Here is an 11,953-nt window from a genome sequence, read left to right on the forward strand (position 1 = left end):
CCCAGGGAATCCATCAGGCCCTGGACTCTTGTTTTTTGGGAGTTTTTTGATCACTGCTTCAATCTTGTTAGTGGTTATTGGCCTATTCAGGTTGTCAATTTCTTCCTGTTTCAGTCTTGGCAGTTTATAGGTTTCCAGAAGGCATCCATTTCTTCCAGGTTGCTTAATTTATTGGCATAGAGTTGTTGATAATAATTCTAATAATTTTTTCTATTTCCCTGGTGTTAGTCGTTATTTCTCCCCTTTCATTCATAATTTTATTAATTTGGGTCCTTTCTCTTTTCTTTTGGTTAAGTCTGGCCAGTGGTTTATCGATCTTATAAATTCTTTCAAGGAACCAGCTTCTAGTTTCGTTGATCTGATCTACTGTGTTTCTGGTTTCTAATTCACTGATCTCTACTCTAATCTTAATTATTTCTCTTCTAATGTGTGGCTTAAGCATCATTTGTTGATTTTTCTCAAGTTCTTTAAGGTGTAAAGTTGGTGAATTCGGGATTTTTCTATTTTTTTGAGTGAGGCTTGGATGGCTATGTATTTCCCCCTTAAGACTGCCTTTGCTGTATCCCATAGGTTTTGGACTGATATGTTTTCGTTCTCATTGGTTTCCATGAATTGTTTAAGTTCTTCTTTGATTTCCTGGGTTACCCATTCTTGAGCAGAGTGGTCTTTAGCTTCCAAGTGTTTGAATTTCTGCCAAATTTTTTCTTGTGATAGAGTTCCAGCTTTAAAACATTGTGGTCTTAGAATATGCAGGGAATAATCTCAATCTTTTGGTTTTGGTTGAGACCTGATTTGTGATCCGTTATGTGGTCTATTCCAGAGAATGTTCCGTGTGCACTCAAGAAGAATGAGTATTCTGTTGTTTTAAGGTGGAATGTTCTGTATATATCTATGAGGTCCATTTGGTCCAGTGTGTCATTTAATGCTCTTGTTTCTTTGTTGATTTTCTGCTTATATGTTCTATTTATTGCTGAGAGTATTGAGGTCTCCTCCAATTAAAATATTGTTATCAATATGACTTTTTATTTTGGTAAACAGTTGGCTTATTTAGATAGCTGCTCCCATGTTGGGGGGAATAGATATCTGCAACTGTTAGATCTTCATTTTGGATAGAACCTTTAAGAATGATATAGTGTTGTTCTGTGTCTCTAACTACAGTCTTTCCCTTAAAATCTAATTGTCTGATATAATAATTGCTACCCCAGCTTTCTTTTGAGGTCCGTTGGCATGAAAGATGGATCTCCATCCCTTCACTTTCAGTTTGGATGTATGTTTAGGTTCATAATGATTCTCTTGTAGGCAGCATATGGATGGATCCTGTCTTTTTATCCAATCTGCAACCCTGTGCTGCTTTTTGGGAGCATTTAGGCCGTTCATGTTGAGAGTGATTATTGAGTGATATGAATTAATTGTCATTATGTTGCCTGTGCAGACGTTGTATTTATAGATTGTTCCTATAAATTTCTGTTGTATATCACTCTTGGGGTCTTTCTCCTTTTATAGAACCCCCCTTAATATTTCTTGCAGGGCCAGTTTAGTGGTCACATATTCTTTCAGTTTCTGCCAGTCGTGGAAGCTCTGCATCTCTCCATCCATTCTAAATGACAACCTTGCCAGATAAAGTATTCTTGGCTGCATATTCTTCTCTTTTAGTACCCTGAATATGTCTTGCCAGGCCTTTCTGGCTTGCCAGGTCTCTGTGGATAGATCTGACGTTATTCTGATGTTCCTCCCTCTGTACATAAGGAATCTCTTCCCCCAACTGCCCTTAAGATGGTTTCCTTGGTTCTAAGATTTGCGAGTTTTACTATTACATGCCAGGGTGTTGGCCTGTTTTCCTTGATCTTGGGAGGGGGTCCTCTCTGCCTCTAGGACACGAATGTTTGTTTCATTCCACAGATTAGAGAAGTTCTCAGCTACAATTTGGTCAAATATATCTTCTAGTCCTCTCTCTCCATTCCCTCCAGGATTCCAATAATTCTGACATTGGAATGTTTCATGGTGTCACTTATTTCTCTGATTCTATTTTCATGGATTATGAGTTGTTTTCCCTGGCCTCTTCTTTTCCCTTTTTATCTATTAAATTGTCTTCCCAGTCACTGATTCGTTCTTCTGCCTCACTTACCCTAGCTGTTAGATTATCTAAATTAGATTGGAATACATTGATAGCATTTTTAAGTTCTGCCAGTTCAGCTTTCATTTTTGCCCTCAGGCACTCTATGTTGCCAATAATCAATTTCTCCATTCTATCTATCATCTTCATAACTGATACCCTGAAGTCAATTTCTGACGTCTTGGTTATATCTGTATCCATTTGTAAATCTGTGGCACAAGTCAAAGTGTCTGAATTTTTCCTAGTTTGGGGGTTCCTCCTCCTAGTCATTCTGTTGGTGGGTGGTTGAAGGAATGTACAGAGCCTAAATTAGGACCAAAATTCAAGCAAGATGCACCTGTTTTATAGGAACCTTAATGTGTCGGCTTCTTGTCTTCCCAGCCTGTCTTCTGGGAGAGAGGCCTGTCCTGCTGTTACTCAGGCAACCCTGTTTGGACAGAGTTGCCATGCCCCCTGTGGTGGGGGATGGGCTCAGGGAAAACCGGTTTTTTGAAGCTTTTTTTTCTGTGGCGGCTTTCCCTGGCAGCTTTCTGCATCTCTTCTGAGTGTCAGAGCAGAAGAGACCTCTTCCAACCCTCTGCCTCAGAAGAGAGAGATCACAGTCTGTTCTTCAGTGAGCTCTCCAGGCCACATTATCTCTGTTTCTGTGTATGCTGCTAAAAACTGCTGTTTCCTGGGTTGTGTGCCCCTCAGCAGCACTCCCAGTCCTTGCTTCCTGGTCATGTCACGTCTCTGCCCTTTTGTGCTTCTAAAACTGCCAGCCACCCACAGTTCACGTGCATGGCCCCTCCACTCCAGGTTTCAGTTCAGGGGGCTGCCGTAAAGCCCTTTCCCACTGCTACTGGTCTGTGAGTCTGTGTCTCGTCCCCAGGGTGGGAGGCTTTTGTGAACCCGTGGTGCAGAATCCCGACAGCTCCCTCCCCCTTCCATTTATCTTCTGATATCTGTCCCTGGAATCACGGCTCCTTGCTTCATACTTTGAAACCAACCGCCTGTGATATTCTATTTGTAGAGATCCAGATAGATCTTCTTACATCTCAGGCTGATTTCATGGGTGTTCAGAGTGATCTGGTAGATATCCATCTCAATTCAGGGGACCGGTGAGAATAGAGTCCACTACTTCTTTGCCGTCTTTTCCCAAGTTCTCATATGTGGAATTTAAGAAATAAAACAGAGGAGCATAGAGGAAGGGAGGGAAAAAGAAAACAAGACAAAATCAGAGAGGGAAACAAACCAAAAGAGACTCTTAACAACAGGAAACAAACTTAAGGTTGCTGGAGGGGAGGGGGGTGGGGGATATGGTAACTGGGTGATGGGCATTAAGGAGGTCACATGATTTAATGATGTAATATAACGCTAGGTGTTATATACAACAGATGAATCACTGAATTCTACCTCTGAAATTAATAATACACTATATGTTAATTGATTGAATATAAATAAATAAAATTAAATTTAAAAAAAGAAAATAGAAAAAAAATCTGGGAAATTTTTACAGGCCTAATGCCCCTGTGGTGAGATTTTAGAAAGGCAGGCATGAATAGGCATTATTGGGAATATTAGCTGTATGACTCTGGGCAAATAATGTAATTATTTTCATCTGTAAAAAGGGGATAATAATATCTACTTGCATGGATTAAAGAAAATGATCCTTTGAAATAATTTCAAGGAAATCTGATATACAGAAATAGCTTAATATAACTTTGTTGTTCTTGTTTTAATTTCAGAAGAAAATAGTAAAATAGTATGGCACATACTTTTAAAAGTATTTAAATCAAAACTCAAGAAAGAAAAACAGTAGACATTTTTCAGAAACATTAGAATTTGAATGAAAAACACCCAACTACCTGGGGCAAAATATTATGATTAAGACATAGAATACATTGCCTGGGAGGAAAACCTGAGGAATGAACTTCTTTGGGAAATTAGGGCATTCAAAAATATACATGTATAGTATCATATGACCTCACTGATATGAGGAATTCTTAATCTCAGGAAACAAACTGAGGGTTGCTGGAGTGGGGGGTGGGGTGGGAGGGATGGGGTGACTGGGTGATAGACACTGGGGAAGATATGTGCTCTGGTAAGCGCAGTGAATTGTGCAAGACTGTTGAATCTCAGATCTGTATCTCTGAAACAAATAATGCAATATATGTTAAGAAAAAAAAAAGAAGAAGATAGCAGGAAGGGAAGAATGAAGGGGGGGAAATCGGAGGGGGAGACGAACCATGAGAGATGATGGACTCTGAAAAACAAACTGAGGGTTCTAGAGGGGAGGGGGTGGGAGGATGGGTTAGCCTGGTGATGGGTATTAAAGAGGGCACGTTCTGCATGGAGCACTTGGTGTTATGCACAAACAATGAATCATGGAACACTACATCTAAAACTAATGATGTAATGTATGGTGATTAACATAACAATAAAAAATTTTTTAAAATACATGTATACTGGAGAATTTTGAAATCCAGTCAATGCCAAGAATGAAATGCATGCTCAGAGAAGACTTAAGAAGACCCTAAACAGCACCAATTTTGGTAAAGAAGTTAAACTCTCTGTATTAGTAGATGACATGATACTATACATAGAAAACTCTAACAACTCCACCAGAAATCTACTGGAAGTAATAAATGAATTCAGTAAAGTTGCAGGATACAAAATTAATACCAAAAAATCAGTTGCATTTCTATACACTAATGAAGTAACAAAAAGAGAAATTAAGAGGACAACTCCCTTTACAATTGCACGAAAAAGAATAAAATGCCTAATAAACTTAACCAAGATGATAAAAAATGAATACTCTGAAAACTATAAAATATTGATGAAAAAACTGAAGAGAATACAAACAAATGAAAAGATATTCCATGCTTATGAGTTGGAAGAAATAATGTTAAAATGTCCATATTGCAAATGTCCAATTACTAAATAATCTAGAGATTCAATGCAATCTCAATACCAACAGCATTTTTCACAAAACTAGAACAAATAATCTTAAATTTTGTATGGAACCACAAAAGACTCTGAATAGCCAAAGCAATCTTGAAGGGGAAGAAAAAATAAAGCTGAGGGTATCACATTTCTTGATTTTAAGATACATTACAAAGCTGTAGTAATCCAAACAGTATAGTACTGGCACAAAAAAAGAAAGACCAAAGGAACAGAATGGAGACTCCAGAAATAAACCCACATTTATATGGTCAATTAATCTACCACAAAGAAGGCAAGAATATCCAATGGCAAAAAGACAGTCTCTTCAGTAAATGGTGCTGGGAAAAAGAATGAAATTGGACCACTTTCTAACACCATATGCAAAAATAAACTCAAAATGCATTAAAGACTGAAATATGATACCTGAAACCATAAAACTCCTAGAAGAGAACACAGGCAATAATTTCTGTGACATCGGCCATAGCAACATTTTTCTAGATATGTCTTCTAAATCAAGGGAAACAAAACCAACTATTGAAAGTACCTCAGAAGAAAAAGCTTTTGCAGAGCAAAGGAAACCATCAACAAAATTAAAAGGCAATCTGCTGAATGGGAGAATATATTTGCAAACAATATATCTTGTATATTAATATTCAAAATATATAAAGAAGTTATACTACTCAAAAGCCCCCCCAAAAAACTGATTTAAAAATGTACAGAGGACCTGAATGACATTTTTCTAAAGAAGATACACTGATGGCCAACAGACACATGAAAAGATGCTCAATATCACTAATCATCAGGGAAATGCAAGTCAAAACCAAAATGAGATTTCACCTCACACCTATAAGAATGGCTAAAATAAAATAAAAAAAACAACAACAATAAATGACAAGCATTGATGAGAATGTGGAGAAGGAACTCTCCTTCCCTGTTGGTGGAATTGTCAATTGATGCAGCCACTGTGAAAAGTAGTATGGAGGTTTCTCAAAAAATTAAAAAATAGAAATACCATATGATCCAATAATCCTACTATTGGATATTTACCCAAAGAAATTGAAAACAGTAATTCAAAAAGGTATATGCACCCATATGTTCATTGCAGCATTATTTACAATAGCCAAGATATGGAGGCAAACTAATGTTCATTAATAAACAAATGGATAAGGAAGATGTGGAACACACACATACACACACAATGAAATATTAGGCAAGCACAAAAAAATCTGAGACTGTGTGATTTGTGACAACATGGATGGGCCTAGAGGGTATTACGCTAAGTGAAATAAGTCAGACAGAGAAAGGCAAATACCATATGATTTCACTCATAGGTGGAATTGAAAGAAAGAAAGAAGAAGAAAGAAAAAGAAAGAAAGAAAGAAAGAAAGAAAGAAACAAATGAATAAACAAAAAGCAAAATTGAACTTGTAAATACAGGAAAAAAGTGATGGTTGCCAGAGGGGAAGGGGGTGAGAGTTACAGGCTTCCAGTTATGGAATGAAAAGTTATGGTAATAAAATGCAGAGCATAAGGAATATAATCAATGATAATGTAATAGAGTTGTATGTTGACAGATGATACCTACACTTGTGAGCATAGCATAATGCATGAATTTGTCAAATCACTATGTTGTACACCTTAAACTCATGTAAAATTGTGTCACAGCACTCAAACAAATTTTTTTAAGAAGACTGTAGCTTGAATGAACAAAGGAAAAAAAAGACAAAGACTCTTAAATACAGAGAACAAACTGGTGGTTACCAGAGGGGAGGTCAGTTGGAGGATGGGTGAAATGGGTGAAGGGGATTAAGAGTACACTTATCATTAGGAGCACTGAGTAATGTATAGCATTATTGAGTCACTATATTGTACCCCTGAAATTCATATAACACTGTATGTTAATTATACTGGAATTAAAAAATAAAAAAGGTTAAAAAAAACCTGCACCTTGATTGGTAAAGAAGAGAAAATACTAAAAAAATGAAGATGGAGACATTACTATCAATCTGAGAGAAATTTAAAGGAAAATAAGAGAATATTATTAACAACTGTATACCAACAAATTAAATAACCTAGATGAAATGGACAAATTCTGAGGAAACACAAAGTACCAAAACTGACTGAAGAAAAAATAGAAAATATATACAGAACTACAAAGAGTAGAGTTTGAATCTGTCATCAAAATCCTCCCATTGCTTGGCTAGAACATCCAATACTATGTTAAATAACAGTGGTGAGACATCCAACTCTTGTTGGGACGTTCCTGTGTTGTTCCTGACCATAGAGGAGAAGCTCTCAGTTTTTCTCCATTGAGGATGATGTTAGCTGCGTTTTTTTGTTTTTGTTTTTTATATATATATATGGCCTTTACTTAACTGTAGAGAACAAACATGGTTACCAGAGATGAGGTGGGTGGGGGAATGGGTTAAATAGGTGATGGGGATTAAGGAATGCACTTGTGATGAGCACTAGGTGTTGTATGGCAGTGTTGAATCACTAAATTGTATACCTGAAACTAATATTATACCGTATGTTAACTAACAGGAGTTTAAATAAAAACTTAAAAAATTATCCCAACAAAGAAAAGTCCAGGACCAAATAATTTTAATGGTGAATTCTACCAAACATTTGAAAAAGAATTAAAACCAACTCTCAAAATCTTCTGAAAAAATGGAAGTTGGAATGCCTTCTACTACATTCTAAGAGGCCAGGATTACCCTTATACTAAAGCCAGATAAAGACAGCACAAGAAAGGACAATTTCAGACCAACATTTCTTATGAATACACATGTAAAAATCTTCAACAATTTACTTGGACACTGAATGCAACAGTATATTAAAACGATTATACACCATGAACAAGTAAAATTTGTCTCGCAAATGTAAGGTGGTTCATCATAAGAAAATCAATTATTGTAATACAAAACATTACTAGAAGGAAGAAAAAAAAACACAAGATCACCTCAATTGATGTAGTAAAAGCATTTGACAAAACTTCATATCGTTTCATAATGAAAACACTCAGAGAACTAGGATAGATGGATATAATACAGAATACTATAAAGAACATTTATGAAAAACCTACAGCTAACATCATTCTCAATTATTAAAAGATTGAAAACTTTCCCCCTAAGGTCAGAAACAAGACAAGGATGCATGCTTTCACCACTGCTGTTCAACATTTTACTAGAAGTTCTAACCAGAGAAATAAGGAAGAAAAAATAAACAAAAGGCTTCCAAATTAGAAAGGACAAAGAAAAACTATTTCTATTCACAGATGTCATAGCTATACATATTCTTTCAAGTAATCCACAAAGAAGCTACTAGAGCTTAAATAAGTTCAGCAAAGTTGCAGGATGAAAGATCAACACACAAATAGTAGTTGTGTCTATACATGACAAGAAGTCTGAAAAGGGAATTAAGAAAACAATTTCTTTTACAATAGCATCCCCAAAGAATCCCTAAGCATAAATTTAACGAACGAGGTAAAATACTTTTACATTTAAAACTGCCAATTTTTCCTGAAAGAAATTAAAGAAGACCTAAATAAATAGAAAAACATCCAGGGTTCATGGATTTGAAGATGTAATAATGTTAAGGCAACAGTACTCCCCAAAGCAATCCAGAAATTCAATGCAATCCATACCACAATTTCAACTGCCTTTTTTTCAGATATGGAGAAATTGATCCTCAAATTCATATGGAACTACAAGGGATTCCAATTAATCAATGCAATGTTGATAACAAAGAACAAAGTTGGAAGACTCAAACTTCCCAATTTCAAAACTCACTACAAAACTTACTTACAGTAATCAATAACAGTGTGGTACTGGCATAAGGGTAGACATATAGACCAATGTGACTAAATTGAGACCCCAGAAACAAACCTATACTGTTATGGTCAGTTAATTTTTGATGAAGGTACCAAGACTATTCAGTGGGGAAAGAATAGTTTTTTCAACAAATGGTGCTAGTACAATCAGCTATCTACATAGAAAATAATTACCAATATATATAAATTAACTGAAATTGGATAAAAGACATAAATGTAAGAGTGAATACTGTAAAGCTCTTAGAAATAAACATAGAGATAAATCTTTGTGTCCTTGTATTATGTAATTATTTCTTGCACCAAAGATAAAAGGAGATAATTGGATTCTATTAAATTTCAAAATGTTTGTGCATCAAAGGCAATTATCAAGAATGTGGAGAGACAACAAACACGAAAGGAGAAAATATTTGTAAATCATGTATCTGATAAGGGTGGAGTACCCAGAACATATGAAGATTTATAACAACTCAACAACAAAAAGACAATCCAACTTAAAAATAGGCAAAAACTTGGGCGCCTGGGTGGCTCAGTTGGTTAAGCAACTGCCTTTGGCTCAGGTCATAATCCCAGAGTCCTGGGATTGAGTCCCACATCGGGCTCCCGGCTCAGCGGGGAGCCTGCTTCTCCCTCTGACCCTATCCCCTCTCATGCTGTTTCTCTCTCTGTGTCAAATAAATAAATAAACAAAATCTTTAAAAAAAATAGGCAAAAACTTGCATAAATATTTCTTTAAAGAAGATGCACAAATGGCCAACACATACATAAAAAGATGTTCAGCATCATTTGTTACTTGGGAAATACAAATCAAAACCACAATGAGCTATAACTTCACACCCATTAGAATGGCTGTTATCAAAACAAACAAAACCCCAATATTAACAAGCATTGGGGAGAATGTGGAGAAGTTGGAAGCCTATGCACTGCTGATGGGGATGCAAAATTGTGTAACCATGGTGGAAAAGAGTTTAACATTTTCTCAAAAGGTTAAACATGGAATTATCATATGACCTCACATATACATTTCTAGATATATGTACATGTAAACACATGCTTATTGCAGCACTAATCACAATAGCCAAAAGTTGGACAAAATCTAAATGTCCATTACCAAATGAATAGATAAATTGTAGTATAAACAAACAATGTAATATCATTCAGCTATAAATTGTTGCAGTACTGATACCTACATCATGGATGAACCTCTAAAACACTATGCTAAGTAAGAAAAGCCAGACACAAATGGTCAATGTATTTTATGATTCCATTTATATGAAATATCAATAATAGATAAATCCATAGAGACAGAATGCAGATTTTTGGTTGCCTAGTGCTTGGGAGGGTGGGAATAGGGAGAAATTGTTTAGTGGATAAGGAGTTTTATGTTGGTAAAAAATAACAAAAATTAACAAACAATAAACTGCAACATCAACTCCTGTCTGAGTTTCTAGCCTGCTAATCTGCTCTACAAATTCTAGACTTTCTAGTTCCCATAGTTGTGTGAGCCAATTCCTTAAATTTATTCATATATTTGCATATACACAAGCATATATAGGATGTATATGTATATTCCACACAGATATATATCACATTTGTTCTGTTCTATTCCTCTAAAGAATCCTGACAGATTTTGATACCAAGCGTGGTTCTATAGGAGCAGAATCTTAAGGATGAGTAGTTTTGTGATTTGGCTCTGTGATTTCTAGTATTGTTTCTTTAATCTGATTAGATTTGAAGGCATTACTGACTTTAATGGTAAAGAGGGCATTGATAGTCCAAGACAATGTGTCAATAGAAAAAAATTCAAAATATCACCATTGGATATTCCTAATCAAATACTTATAAAAAACAAGGTTCTGGGCGACCATGTATTTTGTGCCATAAAACATTCTTGTCAAACTCACGAATATAATGAAATGGCAGGCTCCTCTAACTACAATAGAGAAAGTGGGGAAAGGAAAAAAAATGCTGTTTTCTAAAATTTCTTTTCCAATTATATGAAAAGATAGATTACATGAATATAAATGTGTGTAGAGATCAGTGTAGAGAAAGGAGAAATAAATTACATGACTGTAAGTGTGTATATATAGAGATAATAAATGTAGAAAAATGGAGAGATAGATTACATGAATGTAAATATTTATATATTACATGATTATAAATGTGTATATAGAGACATCGGTGTAGATAGAGATGCATATACATATAGATGTATATTAAGATGCATTTCTCACAGGAGATGTTGAGCATCTTCTCATGTGTCTGTTGGCCATTTGTATGTCTTCTTTGAAAAATGTCTCTTTAGGTCCTCTGCCCATTTTAAACAGATTATTTGTTTGTGGGGTGTTGCGTTATATCATTTTTTTATCACTTTGGATATTAACACTGTATTGGATATATTGTTTGCAAATATCTTTTCCTATTCAGTAGGTTGTCCTTTCATTTTGTTAATGGTTTCCTTCACTGTGCAAAACCTTTTTAATTTGATGTAGCCCCAATAGTTTATTTTTGCTTTTGTTTCCCTTTTCTAAGGAGACAGATCCAGAATTATATTGTTAAGGCCAATGCCCAAGAGATTACTACCTATATTTTCTTTAGGAGTTTTATGGTGTCAGGTCTCACATTTAGGTCTTCAACCCATTTGGGATTTTCTTTTGTGTATACTGTAAGAAAGTGGTCCAGTTTTATTGTTTTGCATGTAGTTCTCAAGTTTTCCCAACACCATTTATTGAAGAGATGGTCTGTTCCCCATTGTATATCCTTGCTTCATTTGTCATAGACTAATTGAACATATAAGGATGGGTTTATTTCTGGCCTCTATTCTTTTTCATTGATTTATCTGTCTGTTTTTATGCCAGTACCACACTGTTTTCATTACTACAGCTTTGTTTTTTTTTTTTTTAAAGATTTTATTTATTTATTTGAGACAGAGAGAATGAGAGACAGAGAGCATGAGAGGGAGGAGGGTCAGAGGGAGAAGCAGACTCCCTGCCGAGCAGGGAGCCCGATGCGGGACTCGATCCCGGGACTCCAGGATCATGACCTGAGCCGAAGGCAGTCGCTTAACCAACTGAGCCACCCAGGCG

Source organism: Leptonychotes weddellii, chromosome X (assembly GCF_054177405.1).
Source record: "Leptonychotes weddellii isolate Sample4059 chromosome X, ASM5417740v2, whole genome shotgun sequence".
NCBI lineage: Eukaryota > Metazoa > Chordata > Mammalia > Carnivora > Phocidae > Leptonychotes > Leptonychotes weddellii.